This window comes from Pinus tabuliformis, chromosome 8, assembly GCF_031772625.1.
Source record: "Pinus tabuliformis cultivar Carrire ecotype Pingquan chromosome 8, CPIR1, whole genome shotgun sequence".
Lineage (NCBI taxonomy): Eukaryota > Viridiplantae > Streptophyta > Pinopsida > Pinales > Pinaceae > Pinus > Pinus tabuliformis.
The window spans coordinates 1,684,598,709-1,684,623,969 of NC_142294.1; positions in this window are offsets into that span (position 1 = coordinate 1,684,598,709).

The window sequence follows — 25,261 nt, forward strand, 5'->3', positions numbered from 1 at the left end:
CTGAAGAACTGCTGCTTCTTGGAGATGCGGATGAACTGCTAGAAGACCCAGATGATGTTGTTGATGTAGATGGACTGGATGACTCATATTCAGAGGAAGGAAAATCAAGTTCATACCAATTTGGTGAAGTTGGTTGACTTTGCATTTTTCCATTTCTTTTACTTCCCTTTGTTTCTAATTTGTGAAGAAGATTGTCAATTTCTTCAACACTCTTACTCTCTGTTTCATCAAAAATGACATCCCTGATCACAATGAATTTTCCATTGGTCAAAAGACGATACCCTTTCTTCTCATCAGAATAGCCAATCATTGTGCATTGTAAACTTCTTGAGTCAATCTTAGTTCATTTTTCTTTCGGAACTAAGGCATAACACACTGACCCAAAAACTCTAAGATGTTTAACTCGAGGTTTGAAACCAAACCAAGCTTCATAAGGTGTGATTCCGTCTAAAGAAGTAGTTGGAGATCTGTTTCTTAAGTAGACAGCTGTATGAATTGCTTCCGCCCAATATGTTGGACTCAACCTCTTGAAGGTTAACATGGATCTCGCCATTCCTAACAAAGTGCGGTTCATTCTTTCGACTACTCAATTTTGCTGTGGAGTGTAAACATTAGTGAGATGTCGTCTTATGCCATTTTCCCTGCAATAAGTTTTGAATTCATTTGAAGTGAATTCTCCCCCATTATACGTCCTGAGAGTACCTATCTTTTCGTTGACTTCATTTTCAACAAGTTGGCGAAAAATTTTAAACTTATCAAATGCTTCTGACTTGTTCTTCAAGAAGTAAACCCAAGTCATTCTGCTGAAATCATCAATGAATAGTAAGAAATATTTTCAACCACCAAATGAAGTTTGTAGTGGACCAAAAACATCACTGTGAACTAGTTGTAGCCGCCTGTTTGCACGCCATGAACTTGTTGGAAAACTTTCTCGGTTTTGTTTGCCATAAATGCAAGCCTCACATTTTGCATTTTCATTTTTGAATGTGGGAAGTCCTTTAACCATTGCTTGTTTCTGCAATTGAGAAAGATTCTAAAAATTCAAATGTCCATATCTTACATGCCATAGTCTGATAGGTGAAATATCTGTAGTCACTGCCCCTGCAAAATCAGAATGCCTTTGAATAATTGTCCCTTTCATCCGTAACAGTTTTCCATCTTCATAACCTGTCATAACTGTTTTCAAGTTCTGTTTCACTGAATTAATCTTCACTAAACCATCTTCCATAATCACCTGATGTCCTGGTTGTCGAATCGTGACTAAAGAGAGCAATTTTTTCTTGAAACTAGGTACATACCATACATTGGAAATCAATTTTTCTCCAATGTCAGGGAGAAAAACTTTTACGACTCCTTTTCCATAAGGAGTATGTTTTGTATCATCAGCAAGAAAAATTGAATTAAGTTGGCATTCTTGAAAATTCCAGAAAAAATCACGTCGAAAATTCATGTGCTGAGTTGCCCCGGAATCCAAGATCCATGCATCTTCATAGTCACTTCTAAGATGAGATGAAATTTGTGATGCTGGTGAGGAAGTAAAAACATATTCGGAGCTATCTTCATCTTGATCATTTGCAAATTGTGCTGAATACTGCTGAAACTTGGGAATTTTATTAAGTGATGTTCGACAATCTTCAACATAATGGCCAACTTTGTTACATCTTCGACATATAATTTGACTTAAGTCTCTTCCTCGTCCTGAAGATTGTCCTTTGCCTCTGCTTTGACCTCTAGTTTGAGATTGTCCTCTACCTTGACTATTATACCCTTGTCCTTGAAAATTGCCTCTTCCTTGGTTGTTTCCTCTACCTTGAAAATTATTTCTTCCTCCTCTGTTAAAATTGTTGCCTCTGCTTTGGCTTCGACCTCGATTATGTGATGCTTGATTCTGATTCCATCTGCCTCTTCCTCGAGAACTATCTGCTGATGACTTACTTGTGTTGAAAAACATCTTCACCAACTTTATTCTTCTTCCCAAAAGTTTTATCATGTTGACTTAACATTTCACAAATTTCATCAAACTTTAGTTTTTCTAATTTTCCAGTTACTTGTAAAGTTTCTAAAAAAAACGTATAGGAAGAAGGAAGCCCAACAATTACAATTGTGACCATAAAGCTATCATCAATTGCGGGAAAACCAACATTAATAATTTCCTGCTTAATATTCTTAAGTCTAGAGAGATATTCAAGAATATCACCATCTTTAGTTAATTTTTGTTGCAACAATTTTAACTGTAGATCAACCTTCTTTGATTCTGGATGAGTATCAAAGAGGTATTTAAAAGATTTCAAGGCAATCCATGCATCTGTGGCATTCTCTATATGTACATACATTTCATCATTCACAGACGATTTAATAAGAGCTAAGGCTTTAGCATTCTTGATTTCCCATTTTGCCAGTGGATCTACATCTGTGGGTTTATTCGGCTTTACATCTCCATCACATATTCCTTGCCATAATTCATTGTAAATGAGTGTGCTTTCAATAAGACGATGCCACGTTTTATAAGATTTGGTGCCTTCAAGTTTGTCGGAATCAGAAAATAAGTTAATCAACTTAGACATTTTTAGCGTTGAAGAGATGCACCAAGAAGCAGAACAGAAAGTACAAGATAGTCAGCACAACACACCACGCAAAAATCACGATCTATCGGGGCTTGGCCTTGACCCTCGAATAGTCGTCAAAACAGGAGAATATTGATTGAGCTTTGCACTTGGCTCTAGTCAATTTCTCAAATTTTTACAGGGCAACTTTCAAAATTTGACTTTTTACAATGGTGCTTTTGCACAATCTAGTAAAAAAATTTAGCCCCCCTCAAAGTAAAATTACTTTGAGTTACAATTATCTTCTTCAAAAAAATTACAAACAAAAATTTCCTTATTGCTCCAAAAATTACAAATTGCTATTGCACCTTATTTCTCCACTAAAATACAAAATTTCAAAATATAATTACACCTTATCACTCCATAAAAAAAACAAAACTCCACTTATCACTTCATTAACATTACAAAATGAAAAATATTCCATCTCTCTCCAGCAAAGATTCACCTTTTTTTTAAAAAATTGTCGAACGCTGGATCTTTTCACTTGTCAAATTCTACTGAGCTATAGGCCCCTGAGTGCCATGCAAATTTTGAACACGTTCCATGCCATTACAATTCCAGATCTTTGCATACCCATAGCAAAACCACAGATTAATCCCTATCCAGCTGCAATCCTCAAGTAGCCAGATATTGCTGCAACGTATATCGGCAACTATAAATGCAACATTGCTTTGGCCCATGGATTAAAGAAAAATGCACACAACTACGGGTAAAAGCATGTTAATGTGTCTCATTATATGGCAAAAGAAAAAAAGTACTCAAATAAAAAAAGATAAAAACAAATAATATAAAAATATCAATTAAATGAGTTGAGTTTCATACTTGTTAATTATAAAAAATAAATGCTAAATTTGTAACAAAGCTAACTCACAATAAATTTTGGTAAAAGCTATAGTGAACCTATTTAATGGGTTTAGAAAATATAAATAATGTTATAAAAAGTAAATACTAAATTTACAAATAAATCAACTGATAGTAAATATTGGTAAAAGCTATGGTTAATCACTCACAAAATATAAATAACTTGATGTAAAGTTAAATGAAATGCTAAAACTCTTTAAGTATATATAAAAATAGAAGTAGAATTTCTAAACAAATAATTTTATATATTATATTTTGAATAATATAAAATACATTATTATAATCATAATTAAAAAATTTATTATAAAAAATATAAAATATATTTTAAAAAATTTCAAAAAATAATTTTAACATTTTGTTATATGTTATTTTCAAATTTCTATTAAAAAAAAATGATTTTATCAACTTGAAAGGGTAGTTTCTTGGGTCGCGGTTTTATATATACAAAAATATGATCATTTTTACTAGTATTTTAATAATAATTAAAAAATATGCTTACTTTTTATTTTTAAATTTGTTTAGCAATCTTTAGAATGTTTACAACACATCTCTTAAAGAAATTGGAATTAAAAAACATAAATCAATAGAGAAATGGGGTGTCGCGGTTTTGTCACTACTTAAAAATTTATGTAAAATATTAATGATACCTTTTAAAGAAAATGAATAAATTAGATAAAAATTATGTATTAAATTTTAGAAAAAATATGACATGAAATTGAATTTAAATTGACATGTTTTGTCTTCTTTTACCACCACCTAGTTTTTGATGATTTTGTGAATTTAAGAGTAAACATTCGAACTCCATTTATTTTTATAAAACGTCTTTGCCACAAAGAGGGAAAAAGTTATACACATTAACATGCTTTTACCCCTACATCTTCCCTTAAAGCACAAGAGCGTCAAAATGTTAACAGAAATCTTCAAGAATCATTTCCCCTAAAAAAATTGTTGGATCTGAAGAATAACCTCAAAAGAATTAAGTGCTCTGGAGATCTTTTGCAAGGCAATTCAACAGAAGGCTCGGATCATTAAATCTTTAGCCGAATCAAGAAATTTGACGCCGTGGCGCTTAGTGAAATAAGCAAGCCGAGAGATTAACTTAATAATTAAGAGATCCAGAAATCCCCGCAAAGCTCAAAGGAAACCTCTATATCTTCCTCTACATAAAGTCAAATTCCTCTCCAAATCACAATAATAATAAAATGCAATATTAACCTTCTGGAAAACACCTGCTACTGCCCAATGCCCCATCTATCGCAAATATACACAAAATAATTTCGAAGTCGACAGGGAAATATTTACCAAATGTGAAGAAAAAAAATCATATCTAGAACTCCCTATCCATTTAACATAATAGGCAACATAATTTCTAAATTGACACGTAAGCATTTATCATAACGTCATGAAAACCACATCTTGCAAACTCATGCTTACAGCGGGGTAGACGTCTGTGCTTCCATTTTATTGCTACTGCTTCACGATTGTTACGATTTTCTTTAAGATGCATGCGAAAATTTGGAGAACAAATGCACGTCTTTTAGGTAAACCGCTTTTCTAAAGTGGCAGAATCCATTTTTGAGCTTCTGAACTAGATCCACAAGCACCTCATCCAATCTCTGGGTCACGTCTTCCGCTGCGACCTGTTGTCGCAATCCATCAGTGATTTCCTGGATTTTCTTAGCAGCGACAGAATACAGATCCGGGGATTGACTCAATAATTTATTGAGAAGATCCACAACTTCATTATAATTTATTGAGGGTCTTCACCACTTCCAACGTTTAGATCGGATCGGCTCCGATGGCCAACCACACAACTGTTGTTGTTCCAAGAAATTTTCGATTGTTGGAAGAGCTAGAACAATCCCAACGATCCACTTATCCTTTCAATGATTTGTTGGCCAACTGAATGGAGTTTTCCAGGACTTTGTTGAGTTGGAATCTCCTCAAATCCACTGCAACATTACTGGAGCTCTGATACCACAATAATGGCAGAAGTTTCCTCAAACACGTAATTTTATTAATCAGAAAAAAAACAATTACGTAATTGATTTTGCAAGAGTTTACACCCGAACAACCAAACACTCTTGCAATGAGCTATTTATAAGCTCCATATCCTAACTACCTCTAATTATGGATCACTTACAAGTGTCCATTTACAATAAATTCTATTCAAACCAACTAGCTAACTAATCTCCTATAATAGAGCCTAGGATACGACTCATTTGGAGAGTCATATCTTGTTACAACAATACACTAATTCTAATTGTCTCTAAACTAATTAATCATTCTAGAATAATTATTAATTTAATTTCTTAAATTAATAATTATTTTATTTCAATTTTATAACCTATGATAATAAAGTATTTTTGGATCATCTAACAAGTGACAAGTGCTCAGATGAACCCTTTCCTTTAAGGAGTCTGAAAAGGAATGAAAGAGACTACTCTGGAAATCTAGACAGAGGGATTACCAAACCAATCACAAAACTGCAGAATACTTTTTACGGTATGGGAGTCAATCTTCCCGAATGCTGTGTTTAGTGCATTGTGATTGATAGGGCGGAAGACACGGCTTCCTATGGATAAAGGATAAAGCCTATTGTGGTCTCCCAATATATACTCGACGGTACGTGGGAGGAAAAGTCCGTACTAGCACTTATCGTCTCAAAGTGGAGGAATCAGCCAACAAGTAATGAAAAAAATAATTACCAGGCGTTACGATGCTGGAATACGTCTCTAGCCTAGACTTCTAAATGTTGTGCGTTAGGTTCCAAAGCGTTTTTAGATTCATTAAATTTATTTCACAGTTTATCTTACTTAAGAAATTTGCCTTTCAGGTTGATCGCATGATGTAGATGTACAATTCCTAAAATGCAATCGAAGATGATAAACAATCATTTAATCTTCTTTTTGCAATGAAAATCCTAGCTACTAAGGAAAGAGAGATGATATTCTTTCAACATAGAGCAAAGAGCACACACTATATGCACTATCCTAAATCAAACCAAGAAATAGTCTAAATGCAAATTCACATGCATGCATTTGTTTTCAGCCATCTTAATGTGTGAATGATAAAAATAAAGCTAAGCATAAATCTGAATTATTTTTCAAACTGATATTACTGACAAGTTTCTTTTCAAGACAAAATGAAGACAATGATGACACTTTGCGATTTGGAATTGAAAACTTACTTTCGGCACTTGAAAAACTATCAATTCAAATCAAATACAAGAGTAACAGTGTAATCGACTATCAAGAACAATCAGATTCTCTTCTATGACTGAAAATGACACTTGCAACACTTCCAAATCAAGAAACGACGGTTCAATTACGCTACTTCTCTGTGAAAGAGAACTGAAAATGGATCACAATACATAAAAACATTTACAGTTATTTGCACAATGGAGGCAGAATAATGGTAAGGAAGGGGGTTTCAATAGAGGTATACTGACTACCGACAACAAAACTCCTAAATAGATCTGAAAAGAGTGAACACAGAAACCAAAATCTAAGAGAAGAAGAGGTCTTGTCTGATCAGCGCACCTGTAACACAGGGAAAGTGAGATGCAGCACACCTACTACACTCGGGAAGTGCGATGCATCCAGATTCCAAAGAAGAGACAATGTGATGGTCTAGGGACGAGACTTCAATTGGGTTCTGGGTCACAGTTTGTAGCTCAGTTCATGGATTTAGGCTGAGCAAGTGGTAATCAGTAAATAAATCACAAGGGTAGATCTAAGGAAGTTACTAGAGCCACCACAAGGGCAATTAGAGAGTTTGTAAATCAATTGTTCAGTTCATAAACAAAACTCGAAGATAGACTGAAGCATCATTGATCTGCTTTGCACTTGCATAGAAAATGCAGTTTGAAGGCTAGCTGCCTTGATTCCAGGCTCCATCTGTAAGTTTATAAAGAAAACAAATATAGACAAAAAAACAATATATTCGCTCCCCAGTGGAAATCTAGTGCCTATACAGAGCTGCTAGTCCCACTAAGGCTGGTAGCTACCTTAGAAACAAACAAACTAAAACCACTTCCTTCTGATAGACCTTTTCCACTCACTTCCTCGTCTACCCAGCGTCAAAGAGAACCTGTGGGATCAAAGTAGCATAACAATATACAAGAACATAGATCTACTATCATAAACAATATAGGACTAGATATATATTGACCACACAAATGCATATATCATCAATCATACAAGAATGTGGAGGAAAACTTGAATAGCTTTATTAATAATCAAGAATAGCAAAGAGGATTACAACCAATTTTTTTGACCCAGCATCATCCTCTCAACAAGAAAGCCCTTCTTTACCTCATGAAAAGCTTAGATCACCCAACACTATGATGTTACACCAAGAAACCGGCAGCACTTCCTTACAAGATACAAAATTCCAGCCCCTAGATCTCTGTGATGAGGGATCCATATATAGATGTTTGCAAGGGGGGTGAGTCAGCTTTTGAGATTTGATTAGTGTCCTCTCTTTGATAGTTCTTGATTCCACTTGGAGATTGATGATCTCTTACTCATCCCTGCGTGAATGCAGAGAGGCAAGTGTCACAGGAGAAGTTTCTGGAAGATTCCATGATCCTCCACCTTGCAGATTGACCCTGAAATTTGTCCACTCTCGCCCATCATACCCCATAGAAGGGATTTTCAGTATGCATCGCACCTCCCGTGTGCATTTAGGTGGGATACAACACACTTTGACAATGGAGCAGGTGAGATGGTCCAGTTTTGACCAGTTCTGAGTAGTTTTTCATGGAGAACTTCTGGAAGATGCTGTAATCAGTTGACCTTGTTCTTTTAGGGGTTAGAAAAAAACTTTTAGGGACTTAGGAGCCCTTGGTTTAGGGACATTTATGATTGGGTTTGCAGTGCCCAAAACTATCTATAACAACGGTGCCAAAATGTCAAGCGATAAAAAGGGTCTTTTTCACCTCCATTTACCCTACATTAATTGTCAATCCAGGAACGATTTGTTATTTCAAAGAGTGTACTTAGTTTCAGGCGGTCATTTGTCAGAGTAATGCTAGTAGTATAGTTCTCTCAATACAAGAGTAAATAGATGCTTGAAATGAAATCTATTTGCAGAAGGAAACATGGAATTCAAATCATGTGTTCAGAAAGCTACAACAATTTATCAGTCAAGGGTATAGTAACAGTAACTCTTCCCTCTGTAAACTGATGCAATTAAAGAAGCACTCAAAAGAAGGATCATCAAACTAGGAACTAGATAGCATAGTTCAATGTTCACTACAGTTTCAAACCTTCTACACACCAAAGCAATGATGATCTTCAAATAGCAAGAAATGGAACAACAACTATCTTTATGAATAAGATTGAACAACATCACCTTAACCTATGAATGCAGCAATAATTATAATCTACGGAAACTAAGTAACAGATTCCGATTTGAACATCAATCAGAAATGGAACAGTGAACTCTCAAATAAAGTATATAGCAGCAATTGAAATAAAAATGTATAGCTACCCAAGTTAAACACGCAACACACTTAGTCAGTAAAAGGAACAGTAATCAAAGCTCGATATAGTACACATGAATCACAGCTATAGAAGAGCAACAATTGTAATGGAACAAAAATTGTTTCGGAACGGCATTGTTTTCAGAACATCAATGGTAACAAGGCAGTAATTCCGAATAAACAGCCACGATTTTAAGAGTAAACCATATAGTAGTACTGATTCAAGAAAATACAGCTCGGTTAATCTATAAGGAACAACAATGCTATGTGATTTGTCGGGGGGAACACTAATGTGATGCAGAGTTAGAACGATAACATAGCATTCTTGTTGTGAGTAATAGTAATATTTAATCAAGTATAACAGAGTTGATATGTAAAACAATAAAGCGCTTTAGATTACTGAGCAGAGTGAAAGAAAGAAATCAAAACACACATGAATTATAAATATGATACAGGAGCAAGTGATTCACCAGGGCCGAGTCCTTAGCCTCTAGGGAATCACTGCTTTAGGCTACTCCAGAATGAACGATAGAACAAAAACCAGGTTTTTATATTGAAATATGAAACGGAGTTGCGAGGACTCGCTCTTCAAAGATAGTCGATGATCAAAGTTCAAGTACCAAAGAAAATTTCAAAAAAATAATAATAGTCTTCTCCCCCCAAGCTAATAGTGCTACCCATTTTTATAACAGCCAAATGACTATATTAACATGTAGAAGATCATTAAGATAGCAATCCCTCAGGATCAAAGGATCCTGAGGGATTCGTCAAGATGTTAACTTGCAGTTATCTTCTTGTTCTTTTGTTGGAGATCTCCTTTTCCTTTTTCTGGCTGTTAAAGTCTAATTTGGATTGCCTTGTTTGAGTGCAGTTCCCTACCAAAGGGAAAAGAATTGACTTGTTCTCGTTCTTTTGATTGGGATGACAGTCCTCTGTTCTCTCCTCTTCCTACATACAAAAAGGGTAATTATTATTCATTTCATATTCCATATAAACCTTCTAGATTTTATCATATTTTCTACCATATGTGTAGCTCTTGATGTGAAAAGGTTTTGAATCTTGAAGAAAAGATAACAAGGTAAACAAAAATAACATACCTTCTCTGATGCCCAACAGCAATTATGAATTGTATCAGAAAGTTTCTCATTATGATAGTCCACTCGATGCCCATGTTGGCTGAGGACTATATCAATAGCATAGTCTAATGCGTCTGTCTCGATTTCAAATTGTCGTTGTAGGTCTTGTAGTGTGAGTACTGATGTAGAGTATAGGTTGTGCTTCAACTCAACAAATGCCTTCTATTGGTAGAATCCTGACATGAACCTCCGATAAAAAATTCCAAGGCCCAAAAAGTTGTGATGCTCTATTATAGTGGTCGGGGCTGGCCACACTCATCAATGATGTAACCCAAGTATTGGACCTCGCTCATGCCAAAGGTGGATTTCTCCAATTTTGCACACAGTTTGTGCTACCAAAGGGTTTGAAGGACCTCCTACATGTGATGCAAGTCTTCTTCCAAACACTTGCTCAAGATGAGGATGTCGTCCACATAAACCACCACAAATGAGTTTTTGAAGGGCTACAAGATGTCATGCATTATCCTCATAAAAGTAGTAGGAGAAATTGTCAATGTGAAGGGCATAACCAACCATTAAAAAATGCCTTCCTTGGATTTAAATGTTGTCTTTCATACATATCTGGAATCTATTGGAACCTAGTGATAACCAAGCTTTAGATCGATCTTGCTGAAATACTTGGCCCCCTCAAGCTAGTGTAGGAGGTCATCAATATGTGGGATTGGATACTTGTTCATGGAAGTGATTTTTCTTAGTTCCCAATAATCAATGCAAAACCTCCACGTCTCATCCTTCTTCTATACAAGTACAATCAGGCTCCCACAAGGGGAAGAACTTGGACGAATGTGCCCTTTTTGCAACAACTTTTTGATTTTCTGCTTGATTTCTTCATTTTCCATAACGCAGTGGTGATACATTGACCCGTTGGGTAGAGGTGCTCCCAGGTTCAGATTGATTAAATGCTTGAACTCACAATGAAAGGGTACCCCTATGGGTGAGGAGAAGATGTCCCTGTATTCTTCCATGACTGTATCCACATGCTTGCTTCTACTCCTTGGATGAACCCTTGGTGAGGGCCATGGACGTGGCTACAAACTTCCCCTTACTTTGAGAGTGAATGAGAAAGGAATCAAATTTCCTATTCTCGGAGATGACCTCAGTGCATTGTTTAGGAGAGGTCAAAGAGATGGCGATAAGTGGGGCTACCTCCGGTATCTTATATAACTTAGTACCCAATGAAATAATAAGAGAGAGAGGTTTAGACTCATTTCACCTTAATCACTATGGTTTTGCAAAAACAAATCCTAACCATTGTATGTTTCCTTTAGGATCTTGATTGTTCCTTTGAAATAAGTGTGGTAGCACTTGAGCATAACGTGCTCTATAGGTGTGTGTTTGATTCATCCCACTCATTATCAACAACTTAAATAAAAACTAGATGTATGTAGGAACCTACATAGGAAGTGTTTAGGAAATTGAAAGAGGAACAAGAGGGGTAGTTGTTTTGATATGATCGAAAAATATAGGGGCTTATTGGAGTATGCCTAATCCCACACAAATACCTACCCAATACTTTAATGCATCTCATTGTTAGTAAAAATCCATGTCATAGTTCACAATGGTATATTCCAGTAACATTATCAAGTCTACCATGGTATGTTGATACATAGTTATCTATGTGTAAATTTGATATATACAATTATTAATTATACTGCCTTAAGTAGCAATAGTCTGAGCTCTAGTGTACAAGAACTGGTTGGAGAACTAACCCAACTATTTCTCATGAAGGAAGATGGATAGATGGGGACCTTGGAAAAGATTCCAATTTAATCAATGCAACTATAATATACTATAAGTTGGAATCCTAATACACGTGTTAGGGTAAAACACCGTACATGTATAGTTGTAACTTTTAGACGAATAGGTTCTATAGATTCTATCATGAAGGAATCAAGGTACGGACAATTCTAATGGAATGCATCAAATTTGAAGGGCCAAGGAATATTACTTCTTGAGCCTTCTTAACCATAAGCTACATAGCTCAACGTATTTGTGAACTAACACAAGACGTTTAAAGTTTTGGACTAGTAATTGCAAAAAATAAATAGAATGTGAAAATGGGTGGATCACATTAATAAAAGAGTTATGCTTGAGAGGAAATATAATGAAAAATACATCCATTATGAAAACACACCAACTATAAAGGTCTCCATTCATCCATATACTAATAGGTAAAGAGATAAAGAGAAACAAATATGATGCACTAGACTCACCAATATCAATTGGATCATTTAGAGGATAAAATGGGAGTGAAAGTTAAAACATTTATCCTTTTAACATTAATGTAAATGTATTCTATATATGGATATTTCTAGTATGCATCCCTATCAAAAGCAGAGGTAAAATAAAACAGAAATACTTGAACATGTAAATGGTGATATCATATTCCTACCAATAAAGGAAGAGATATAAATGAATTTGTCTAGTAAGTTTCAATGGAAAAAAAAAACAACAAGAGGGTAGACACTTGGTATCAAAGTTTTCAGTTCAATATTGAACTTATGGAAAACCTTCAATTGCAAGGGAGAAAGTGTGGGAAATGTATAATAAGAAAAGAGGTGATTCCACTCTTAATTCTAATTGTAGTGCGAAGAAAAATTGAGTACAAGTTGTTGCAGGGAGTCCAAGGAAGGAAAAACAAAATCCATTGGTTGCAAATTGGATATCTAAGCCTAAAATGATGAAGGCCTAATGTTAGACACAAAATTTTACTATAGTATATTTTCTATAATTGACGTAAAAGGGAAATATGTATTTTTTGTTATACATGATATATAGTAAATATTAAATATCTCACGGATATCAAGGCAACAAAATCCCTAATTCAAATTTCACCTCTTATTTTTCAAAAATAAAAATAAAACTTAAAACATGTCAAGAAAATAACTGACATCACACTAAGACGAAAAGAATGTCAGATTGATACAGAAGAATTAAGATTTCTGTTAGAACCAATGTGGGCATACCATCTCCCATTTACTTATATAGGCAGAGGAGTCTCCTATGACCTTCCTATGTAACAAGTGATGGAACTTAATATTTATTTTAATATAACATAACATTTAATTCAGAATGAGGGAAACACTAAAAAAGAATATCGATTTCTAGTATGGTCAAGATTGAAATTACAAGTGAAAAAAGTTGTAACGTGGTCTTAGAATTTTGAATTAAGGGATGAATCACACATATTTTATGGTAAGAAGTGAATATCAAACTGGGTAATGTGAATCTTCAAAAACAATATTTTCATATTTAGTATAAGTTACGTTATCATTATTCCAATATGCCTATAAATGTTAAGTGTGAAGCCAAATTCATGGAGGATTCTGGATCAGATCTTTCTAGATCACCAGGATTCTAGATCCTTCTACACTACTAGTAGTTTCTAGAATCACATGCAGGATTCTAGATCCTCCTACACAGCCAGTGGTTTCTATGTCATTCTAGATCTCCATCTGAATCACATACAAGATTATAGATCCTTCTGCTGCCTTTTTAAATTTGTAATTTCTCTGGCCAAGGAAAGCAAGCCAAGGCGCAACCCTGTTATGTAATGCAAAGTGATTTCTATTCTCCAGTGATTATTTTATCCATTCCATTGTTTCTAACTAAGTAATCTTGTTGTTCCTCCATTTTTCTGTCTTTGAGTATAAATCTGTTGTGTTATGTATGCTCTGGTCTAACAATTGGTATTGGAGTTAGGTTCAAATATCCACTGTGAAAGCCGCTTAGTGCCATCGCCTTTCTCTAGCAGCGTTCGTTAAAACGTTGGTTGTTACCCCTGGAGCTGTTGAAGGATCTGTGCACGAAATAGTTGAGGAATGCTGGAACTAAAAGGCAATTGCTGCAAGAAAAGCAAGGTCATGGACCTATGTTGAAACGTGTTGCTGGAATTTGAAAAGTGGAGATCAATGGAGATTGGAGTTGAAACGAGGTGTTTGTAAGTTTTTTTTTACATCAAGCTTGCACTAATACGTCAAGTTTTCTCTCAAACCAACATATGTATGTGTGAAATTTGAAAAGGTTAAAATATTATATATGTTTTTATATCTATTATGAAACATATATAGTTATATGTTGGAACTTTGAAAAGTATATTTTAAAATTTTTTATTTTTAAGTGGAGTTTTTATGTTTTGGGGTGTGAATTTGATTGAAAATGGAGACAACACTTACAGATATGGAGAAGTTGAGCGGGGTTAATTTTTCCCTATGGAAATCACAGATGGAGGATATATTGATTTTAAAGGATCAGTATTTGTTGATTTAGGGCATGTTAGCTACCTATATCAATAGGTTTCATATTTCATGTTTGGTTATGAAAGGGCCAAATATGCTCTGCTTTGATGGTACAAAAGCTCCCATATTTCCAAGAAGACAAGGTGTGTAAATAGTTTCATGTTATCTTAGAGTTTGATGGATGGTCCAACAGCCTAATCTGGATCATGCCATGTTTGAATTTTCTACTGTACAATAGAGAAACAAGTTTGTCCAAACTGTTTAATCTTGGCAGACAAGTAGTGCAGGTAGAGAAGTAAGGTTCCCAACTGCTTAATCTGGGGCCTTGGAAGGAATAAGGGCAGTCTTAGATAGATGAGCAAAAGAAAAGCCAATGAAAAGAAAAGGCACACAAGGGTCTGCAAGCCTAAATGCACCCTCCAAGAAGAAACAGAAAATGCTAGGCAAAGTAGCTGGGTAAGTAGATGGGGTTGCAGAAGTGGTATTCATTTCAGATTGAATCTTGCTGGTCTAGATAAGAAAAGCAAGGCAAAGGAGCATGTCTAACTCCCAAAATTCCCCTTCCACTTTATTACTAACATCCTTTCATCCATGGAGATTGATGAGAAATTTCTAAGGTTTTATGATGGTTCTTGTTCATTTAAAAGCCACATTTCCTGTGTAAAATTCTTTTCATTTTGATATACTCCTAAAAGCTAAGTGTTTCTCAAATAAACTTAGCATCATCTCCCCCATCCACTCCTTTCATCCATATTAACCCTAACTCTATTATATAATTCCCCTATGTTACCCTTTCCCTAGTATTATAACACCATGGTGTATAAACCCCAAACAATGTATAAATATCCCTCCCCTTGGCATTATAGCCAATAAGTTCTCTATCAGGGATCAAATGGCATCTGGTCACTTTGATGAACCTAAATCTAACCCCCCCCCCTCTTCTGATTTCATTTGGCCCCTAAAAAGCTTCATTTGCTAAAGAAAATCTCATAAATGACCTTGTTTTACCTATACCCGCTTCATTTGCAAAAATAACCCAAAACACCTACTTTGTTCGCTTATCCAAAGTTCCGCTCGTATTGTATATTTCCAAAATACATTGAAAAACATTGGAAAATACCCTATCCTAATGTTTTCTGCCGAGCGCTGATCCCGAAAATAAATATTAAATAATACCGCCCCCTTGTCATATCCACCAATCATCTCATCAACCCGATCGCCGTCCGATCAAGCGATTGAAATCCAACGGTCCTTATCCATATCAGACGGGCCCCGACGTCTGACAGATACCTTCCGATATCTGTCAGAAGGTGACGTCAGGCGCCCGCCACGCGCCTCCCCCACAATGCATCGGAGGTACGCCTGACACATTCCGCCTCTGTAGCTATAGCGGTGCGATATAAAACCGCTAACCGTTTCCAGTTTCGCTCGATCCGCTCATCCAACGTCATCCCCACGTCACTACCACTCCGCCTTCGCGTCAGCTCCTGCGTCCGCCCCCATGCTGATCTGTCTGCCACCGCATCATCCTCGTGGACTAGTGGAAGCTCGCCACCTCACCCGATGACGTCATGCTGACGTCATCCCACCTTGACCCCACCTGATGATGTCATGTTGATGTCATCCAAAAAATGCGCCAAAATGCCAAAAGTCCATATTTAGGCCAATTTTCACGTTTTTTCATACTTTTGCTGCAAGAGCTGTTGCTTTCTCTGCATGATTTTTACGTCCAAGTTACACCACCTTTGCTGAAACCAACTCGGAGACGTCCAGCGCGCCATTTCCACAGTCATCCGTGACCATTGCTCGCTCTTTACCAGGTATTCTCCATTAAAATCCTTAATATGCCTACTATGTCTGTGAATTCCCTCGAAAGAGCTTAAGCGACATAAAACTCTCAAAATTCACCGGTGAAATCTTGGTGCCTAGCCCCCATTTACAACTGTGAGCTCGAAAAACAACAGCCGAGCCTTGTTTACCCATATTTTCACTGAAAACGGTACTTTGTTCACGCAAACGTGAAAGTACTCACTCAAACTGTATTCACCTGCTGAAAAAGATAGATTTAGACCTCTCATTGGTCTCATTTACACTTCAAGCAGTATTTCAATTGCTGCAACTCTCTCACTCACTCTGTGCCATACAATTCACATTCCTTCCTCAAAGAAAACTTTTTGGGTGCTCTGCATAGCAACTCCATCCATAAATCCTACAAGAAATCATGGACCCACCAGTCGCTCCCATAGCCCTTAATGTTGCCCCTTTGAACGCTCCCCACAGAGAATTAGAGTGGAAGGCATTAGCAGACTTATATTATAAAATCTCAGAAGAAATGCTAAGCCAGAGCAAGTTCCATATTCATCTGTTAAATGAATTAAAAATCAAACATGAGACTGGAACAAACATCTTGGGCATTTGGGATTCCTTCCTCCCAATTTTCAAGCTCCCTCGGGTGAATCAATTTCCTGATCTGATTCACTTATGTGCTGATAAGTATGATGCCACCCAGAGGGCTGTGCTTGACCCTTCAGGCACAGTTCTGTTCTACATTACCCCTGAGGCCATCAAAGAGATGTTGCAATTCAAAACAAACAAGAAATTGGTTCCTCTATCCCTGGTTGATTTGATAAGGCAGGGAGCCAGAATGACAGATGCCAAAATTACCAAACTCAACCAGCTGTTTATTAATTCTAACACAGTGATAAACCCTCCCATTAGTCATGTTTATCTCAACCAATTGGGCAGGGACCTTGTAGATATGATCAGTCCCATTCTGGGGTATGACTCAATTGAGTATATAGATGAAACTGTGTTGCTGATGATGCTCATGTTCTCTCCTGGCAAAAATCCAGTCTGCTATGACTATGCCACTTACATTTCAGAGAAAATGCATGAGCAGTTGATGAACCTGTCAAGGGAAAGGGTGTTCAAATACACCTCCTACATTTACCACTTAATCTTATACCATCAACATGAGAAATTCTCTTTTGCTATGAAAAGACAGGATGCACAAGTGCTCACTCTTCCAAACATCCAAGTGGGAACAGCTGCATCTTCCTCCACAACAAATCAGCAAGGGGCCAGAGCTACTGAGCAAGCCTCTGCCAAAGGAAAGGAGAAAGAAATGGAATCAGAACAGCCACCTCAGGAGGAGGTACAGCAACAGCAGTAGGCAGAACAACAACACCAACAGGGTACACAACAAAGAGAAGGGCAGCAGGAAAAGGAGCAGCCCACACAGCAAGAAGGGGCAGTTGAGGCCCAAAATCTCACTGACCAGCAAGCTCAAAGCAGAGTGCCTCCTAGGCAAGAAGCTGCCAATGAAACCTCAGTCCTCCAAACTCCACAAAGGGAGGATGTGAGCAGAAAAAGGGATAGAGAGACTCCCTTGACCACATCAGCAAGTCATGGGGAGAAGAGACAGAGAATAAATCCATTCTCTGAGGAAGAGATGCCTAGAGGGCAATCTTTGGGTATGGGCATGCCCAGTATGGAGGCATCTGCAAGTTCCTTCCAGCAGGAACAAGAGAGAACAATGGGAGAGGAAGTCAGCTCCTCCGGCCAGCAGAGAGAGGGTGAAATGAGCATTAAGCAGCAGTTCATAGACATAAAGAGGAGAAGTGACCCCATTAAGATACAACTGTACAACCATTTATTGAAAATGGCTCCCTCCAACCAGCAACGTCTAATGTCTGCCTTTGATGTAAATGAAGGCAATATGATCATGAGCCACTTCACGCCAACCACTCTGCAGCCACAGTCCTCTTCAGATTACTTGAGGACTAATCTTGAAATCATGGCCAAGGACATCCACCCAATGGATAAGATTGAACTACACAAACAAACAGGTGAGATGGTCTATGCTTCATTGGCAGACAAGACCTTGGACAACTACAGGCTAGAGAATAGCCTAAATAATACAGCTTCTCAGCTTGAGTTGGAGAGGGCCTCCTCTCAAGAAAAGGACAACAGGATCAGGGCCCTAGAAGATATAATCATAGAGATTGGGCATGATCCCAAAGATATCAAGGGCATACAAGAGATATTGAAGCTGAGGGATGCAGATATGGCAGCTCTAAGGAGAAAGATCAAGCTCCCAGCCACAATTCACCCTCAAACAGATGAAGTGGCCCAACAAAGGCATGATAAAGATGCCACAGATCTGCTCATATCTCTCTACAAGCAGCTCATCCAAACACAAGAACAACTGGGAGACTCAGAGGCTACACAGGCAGCATTACAAGCATCTCTGAAACAGAGAGAAGAAGGGCAGACCTCTCAGCCTCCTCCTCAAATCATAAACCTTGAGGAAGCTGCCCCAACTACTGTTCCTCCCCCTCAACAGACTAATCAAGCTGCACCATCTACTTCAGCACCTCCACCAACAGAGCAGGCCCCTAGCTTGGACATGCAAAAGCTAAAAAATGAGATTCAAGCCCTGGAAGCTCAAATGGCAGAGTTGAATGAGACCAGGGATAAATTGGCCAAGGTGAATGACATATATGATAAATCCAAGCAAGCTGTGGCAGAGAAGGGCAGGGAGGTGAAAGCCCTCAAAGACAGGATAAAAGAGCTAGAAAATGAGCTCAAATTAGATAAAGTTATAGCTGGGCTTAAGGCAATGCTATGGGCCAACATTGGCCAGTCTATTACTGACCAATGGCAGTATATAGAGACAATCCATGAGCAGCTAGAGCTCATCCCAAAAGCACAAGCTGAAATTCACAAGTCAAGGGCTGCTCTAGGCAACATGCCTGAAGTTGCCACCAGGATGATCAATGTGCTGAATAATAGAACAAGTACTCAGCTGGCAAACATGGGAATTTCCAATAGAACTGAGACCATTCAGTTGATCAAAAGGGTTCTCACATTGAGAAATTTGGTGCAGACATTGGAGAGAAGAACCCAGGACATGCAGACCGAGGTAAAAAGGTTCATGGATAAATTCCTGGTGCTGCAAAACAGAGGACTCCCTAGCTTACTGAACAACGCAGGGAGACTGCTCATTCATGAGCAGTATGCCAAAAGGGTGAATGCATTTGCCACAAGCGAAATCAATGAGAAGCCCAGCAGCTCAGAAGAAACAAGGCCAACTACAGGACAGACTATCTACAACAAGGTAGAAAGTCTATTTTTTATAATGAATGAGATCAATCACCTGTTTGAGGTGGCTCCCAATTTTTACAAGTATACAGAGGCAGAGGAGACTATGGATGCAATTCTCAGGCATCAACTCCCTACACAAGACTGGTGGACAAATGCAATACATAAAATTTTATAGACAGTGAGCCATTCACCAAATTTTGTTTTTGAAAATATGAATTGTTATGCAAAGCACAGTTTAACAAAATCAGCATGCATTAAAGATTAAAGATGAGCCAACTCAGCAGAAATTTCGGCCAACGAAGCAAAAGTAGGAAACCACAGGTGGCAGAGCTGAGAAGATACAGCGCAACAAACGTAAAGGCACATTTTCCAGCATTTAAGCAAAGCGTTCCAACCGACTCAGTGACCTCCAGAGGTCAAAATATCCTCTAACAAAATTAAAGAGCAGTTATGTTGTATTCAAAGCTGTAATAACTTCTTTTCTACTTTTCTGTACGAAGTATTGAAGATATTTCTCTCTCACATGACTCAATGACTGAGATATTTTATATAAACATTTCTATATATTTGCCCCTCGCAGAAGCTTGCAGGGGTTGTTGTTTTCCTCTCTGAAGTGTTCCTTGTGCTGTAATATTTCTCAAGAAGTTTAATATAGAAGATGATGGAATTTCTCAACGTTCTGAAGTGTTGAATGCGTTCTGGTGTTTGTTAAGCTGCATGATTCCTGTGTATCTCACAATACAATAAGTTTCCTGTAAATCTCTTTGTTATGTATTTCAAATCTTTTACAATCCATTTACGTTCCAAATTTCTAAGTATTTAACAACAAAGAAAAAGAATAGCCTTCAGGATTTATTCATGCAATACCCTGAGCTCAATCTATGTCATTAAGGAATGTTTTCTTCAGGTATAATCTTAATATGTGTAATTCTTAATTGCTGCACTATTAGAATATATCTTTCACAGTGAACTAAGTTTCAGGAATTCAATTTTTCTCCTGAGGAATATGTTTCACTTTCACATCACCAGTTTAATGGAGAATTCTTAATAGCTTTCCGTTGGCCAACCATACATCACAACCTAAGTTTAAATCTTGTTTGTTGAGATACCCAATAGGCCCTGCAGTCTGAACATCATCACTCCAGCATTTCAAGCATTTCACAGCTCTAGACTCCATTGCCCAATGAAATACAACTGTCTAAACATTATATCTTAGGCATTTAAAGAGATTCTTCAACCAAAAACATAATCAAAAAACCTGAGCCTAATATCTAGCCTAAAATACCTTCATAACAGAGACAAATCAAAAAGAGAGAGCCCTCTCTGATTACAGTTTGGCTAGGGACTATAATCCAAAGATTGGTTAGTGGTTACCCCGGCCGTATTCCCTTGGGAGTCATAGGGAACAACCTGGGTGATAACATAATTGGCGACTCCACTGGGGACTTCTTAGGATTTTCCAATTTCTATACATCCCTCAAACCCTGAAATCAAGCCTGAAACAAGTCAGGAGGCCTTCAAAACTGTTCCTGTGTCACATTGACAGTTTTAGGGAAGAGCTCTTTCAGTGAATCTTCATCTCAGCTTTGAAATATATATAGCCATTCCAAAATCTTTAATCCAGTCCTTGCAAATATAAAAACTTCCTATAAAATCGAAAAACTGTTAGAAGCTGGCTCCCAAGAAAAATCCACGACATACTAGGGCAAATCCTGACCCTAATCCACTCATCATTCTTGATAATCCAAATACCATCCCTAGAAACATTAGGAGGCAGCAAAGGCAGGAGCAGCCTGCTGATCTAAACTCAGATTCAGATCATCCCAGCCTTATTTCTACCCCATGCAAGGTCCTTTTCCGGTCTACCCCTAGATCCCCTAGTTCACCATCCACATATCAAAGTCCTCCTCTCACATCTTCATCCACTGCACATATCCCCTTGACCAACACTCTAGGTTCACCATTACTTGTCACCCCTGTGATACCCACTGTTCCTAATATCCCAGCTGCCCCTGCTAATCCTCTAAACCCTGTAAATATGGCTAACAGATATGCACCTTAGAAGATACCAGCAAATGCTGCAGCTCTACCCCAAGATTACCAAACCAAAATCTCATATTTTGACTCCAATGGCCCTCTGACAGCTGTTCAGCATGCTAAAAGGATGCAAGACCATTTTGAGACCTATGAAATAGATGATGACAGTGTCAGAATGAGGATGTTTGTTCAAAACCTAACTGGGGATTTAAGAACTTGGTTTAGGTCCCTGAATGCAAATTCCATCACAACTCCTGATGAACTATATCAAGCCTTTACTAGTAGATGGGAGAAGAAGAAAGATCCTCTGCACATACTTGGGGAATATGACACTATCAAAAGAAGTCCCCAAGAGACTGTTTTGGAGTATTGTGCAAGATTTAACAATGTATATAACGCGATTCCACAAAATTTAAGGCCTCCTCCTGATTTAGCCTTGTACAAATTCCCTGATGGTTTTGACCCTGACATGGCCTATCAGTTGAAGGAAAGAGATCCTCAATCCCTTGCAGAGGCCCAAAGGGTTGCTCTTACAGTGGAAGCCAACATAATTGCCAAAAGGAACAGGGCAAGGTTGGAAAAGAGGACTGCTTTCAAAGAGGAACCCTCTGCCTTTGATCAAAAGCTAGATGCAATTCTCACTGGAATGAAAAGATTGGGTGATAGAGTGGAATCGGTTGAAAGAAAGTCATCATGGGAAGCACCACAAAACAACCCTCCTAGGAATCCAAATTTTAGGAGAAATCAAAACCCAGGCATTGGCAAACCCAGTGCTGATCAAGACATAAGACCCCCTTTCCAAGAAAATTATGCAGAAACTTCCACATCAACAGAGCCCAATGAAGATCCTGAGATTAATTTAATGGGTCTAGATGGTGAAAGTCAGGTTTTCTTAACACAAGAAGATCATGAGGACGATGAAATCAAACTGTTTCAAACTAAATCAGGTGAATCCTTTGACTTCAAACAAGGCTATGATACTGCTGTCTATGAAGTCCATAAACAGTACAAGCTAAGGAGCAGAACTGTGAATGTAAACCAGCCTGAAAAGATAAAGGATAATCAGCAGCCTGAAAGAGTCATAGTCACAGAGCCTAATGATAAAACAAATTCACCTGCAGAAGAAGTGATTATTGAAGAGGTCACTGAACCACTGTCCTTAAAACAACAACCTGTGGCCACTTCATCCTCTCACCCCAATTCAACTATTACTCCTCAAGAGATGAGTAAAAAGGATAAGTCCCAAAGTCAAGATAAAAATCAAGAAATAGATTTAATGAACAAGGAAAGGACTGTTATCCATAACCCCAAGACCCAATCTGAAAAACCCTTTGACCTAGAGACTGAAATTGGCAAACTAAAGATAGCAATCCCTCTCTCAGAACTAGCCAAGCATGACATCTATAAACTACAAATTAAGAAGTCCCTGCAACTCACTAGCAACAAAGATGATGTCAATGTGCTGGATGACACCCCAGAACTCCTGTTTGGCCCAGAAGTGGATGGAAAAACAGTAGTCACAGGGGTATTACCTTTCTATGTCAGTTTACATATTCATGATAAAATATTACATAATGCAATGTTTGACTCAGGTGCCTCTCACAATCTCATGCCAAAAGCAGTCATGGAGAGATTAAATCTAGACATAACAAGACCATACAAGGACCTGTTTTCCTTTGACTCCAGCCAAGTCAAGTGTCTAGGTCTCATAAAAGACTTATGTGTGTCTCTGGTTCAATACCCAAACAAGACAATCCTAATGGATGTGGTAGTTGTTGATATTCCACCTAAGTACGGGATGATGTTATCAAGATCTTGGGGAGCTAAACTCCAAGGTTCCCTGCAATTAGAAATGTCATATGCCACCATCTCTGTTTTTGGGCAACCAAAAAGACTGTACAGAGAAACACTCATGAAATACATGGTCAGCAGTGAAGAAAAGCCTCAAAACTTTCCCATATATGTTGTCCATTCAGACATAGACTCATATATTCTCTTCAATAACAGCACAACTCCCTTAAAAGGTGAGGTTGACACCAAGATACTCATACAAGAGGAAGACTCAAATGAAAGAATTATCACCCATGAGACAACAGTCAATCAAACACTAGATATTGTTGCTGTTCAAAATATCAAGAATGCCCAATCAAATGATGAAACTGTCCTAGAAGACAAGATAAAGGAAAAACCACAACTTCTACTCACATTGCCAGCCCATGAACAGATCATTAAATCTCCTTCCCAACAGGATATTCTATGGTTCCTTGAATTTGATGGCTCAGTCAACAAGTTAGGGGCAGGAGCTGGAGTTTGGGTACACAACAAATAAAATAGTCATGCAGAAGGCAGAGCCTATAGATTAAACTTCAGATGTACTAATAACATGGCAGAAAATGAAGCTCTTTTATTAGGCCTCAAGTTAGTAAAGTTCTTACAAGCTGCCAGGGTTTCAATCATGGGTGATTCAGATTTAGTTATTCAACAAGTGAAGAGAAATTTTGTCACCAATGACAAAAGACTAAGGACTTATAGGTCTGCTGTTGCTGAGGTACTAAACTTTTTCTCTGAATTCCAAATTACTAAAATTCCTAGAACCCACAATCTACATGCTCATAGTTTAGCCACCTTTGCAAGTACCTGCAAGCTGCCTTTTGAGCCCCATCACCGTTTTACAGCTGAGGTAAAACACAGACCCTCCATTCCAAACAATGTTAATGATTGGCAAGTATTTGAGGATGACAAGCAAATAAATCATTTTCTAACTCTACAACAAGAATTTGCAGGACTAAATATTGACACTGATACAGCAAGTCAATCAAAAATACTTGATGGAGCAAGTCAATCACAAATACTTGATGGAGCAAGTCCATCACAAATACAGTTTCAACAGATTACTCACCCAATGTCACCTAGAACAGCAAAACAAATGTTGAATCCAACTATTTTCGACAAGGAAAACATTCAGCAAATTCAATCAATCAATTGTGAGGAAGTGGCCAATGCTGAAACTGAAATCATAGAGCTGAAAGACAATTTTCTACCAACAGGCCTAACTCCACTAGAGGACATCTTTGATTCAAATGATATCCCCAGAAAACCAAAAATGCAGCCCTTAAATGCAGCCATTGAAGAATGTAACATAGGTACAATTGACAAACCCAAAATAATTAAATTGTCTGCTTCTCTACCTCCTGACCAAAAGCCTAAATACATTGACCTCTTTAAAGAGTTCCAGGATGTCTTTGCGTGGAGTTATGAGGACCTAAAGTCCTATGACACCTCTGTTATCCAGCATACAATCCCTCTCAAACCTGATCAAAAGCCCTTTAAACAAAAATTGAGGAGAATCAATCCTATGCTTCTCCCAGCAATGGAACAAGAGGTACAGAAAATGTTCAAGGCTGGCATCATAGCACCAATCAGATTCTCTGAATGGATCTCCAACTTAGTCCCTACAAGAAAGAAGACTGGTGAAATTAGGCTGTGTGTGGACTTAAGGAATCTGAACCAAGTATCCCTCAAAGACAACTATCCCTTACCCAAGATGGATCACATTCTCCAAAGGGTGGTAGGGGCCTCAAGGATCTCATTACTGGATGGATTCTCAGGATTCAATCAAATCCTGGTGCACCCTGATGACCAAGACAAAACGACATTTACAACCCCATGGGGAACCTTCAAATATGTAAAAATGCCTTTTGGGTTGAAGAATGCAGGGGCAACCTTTCAAAGAGCAATGGACATTGCTTTTGCAAAGGAGATTCATGACTTTTTAGTCATTTATTTGGATGA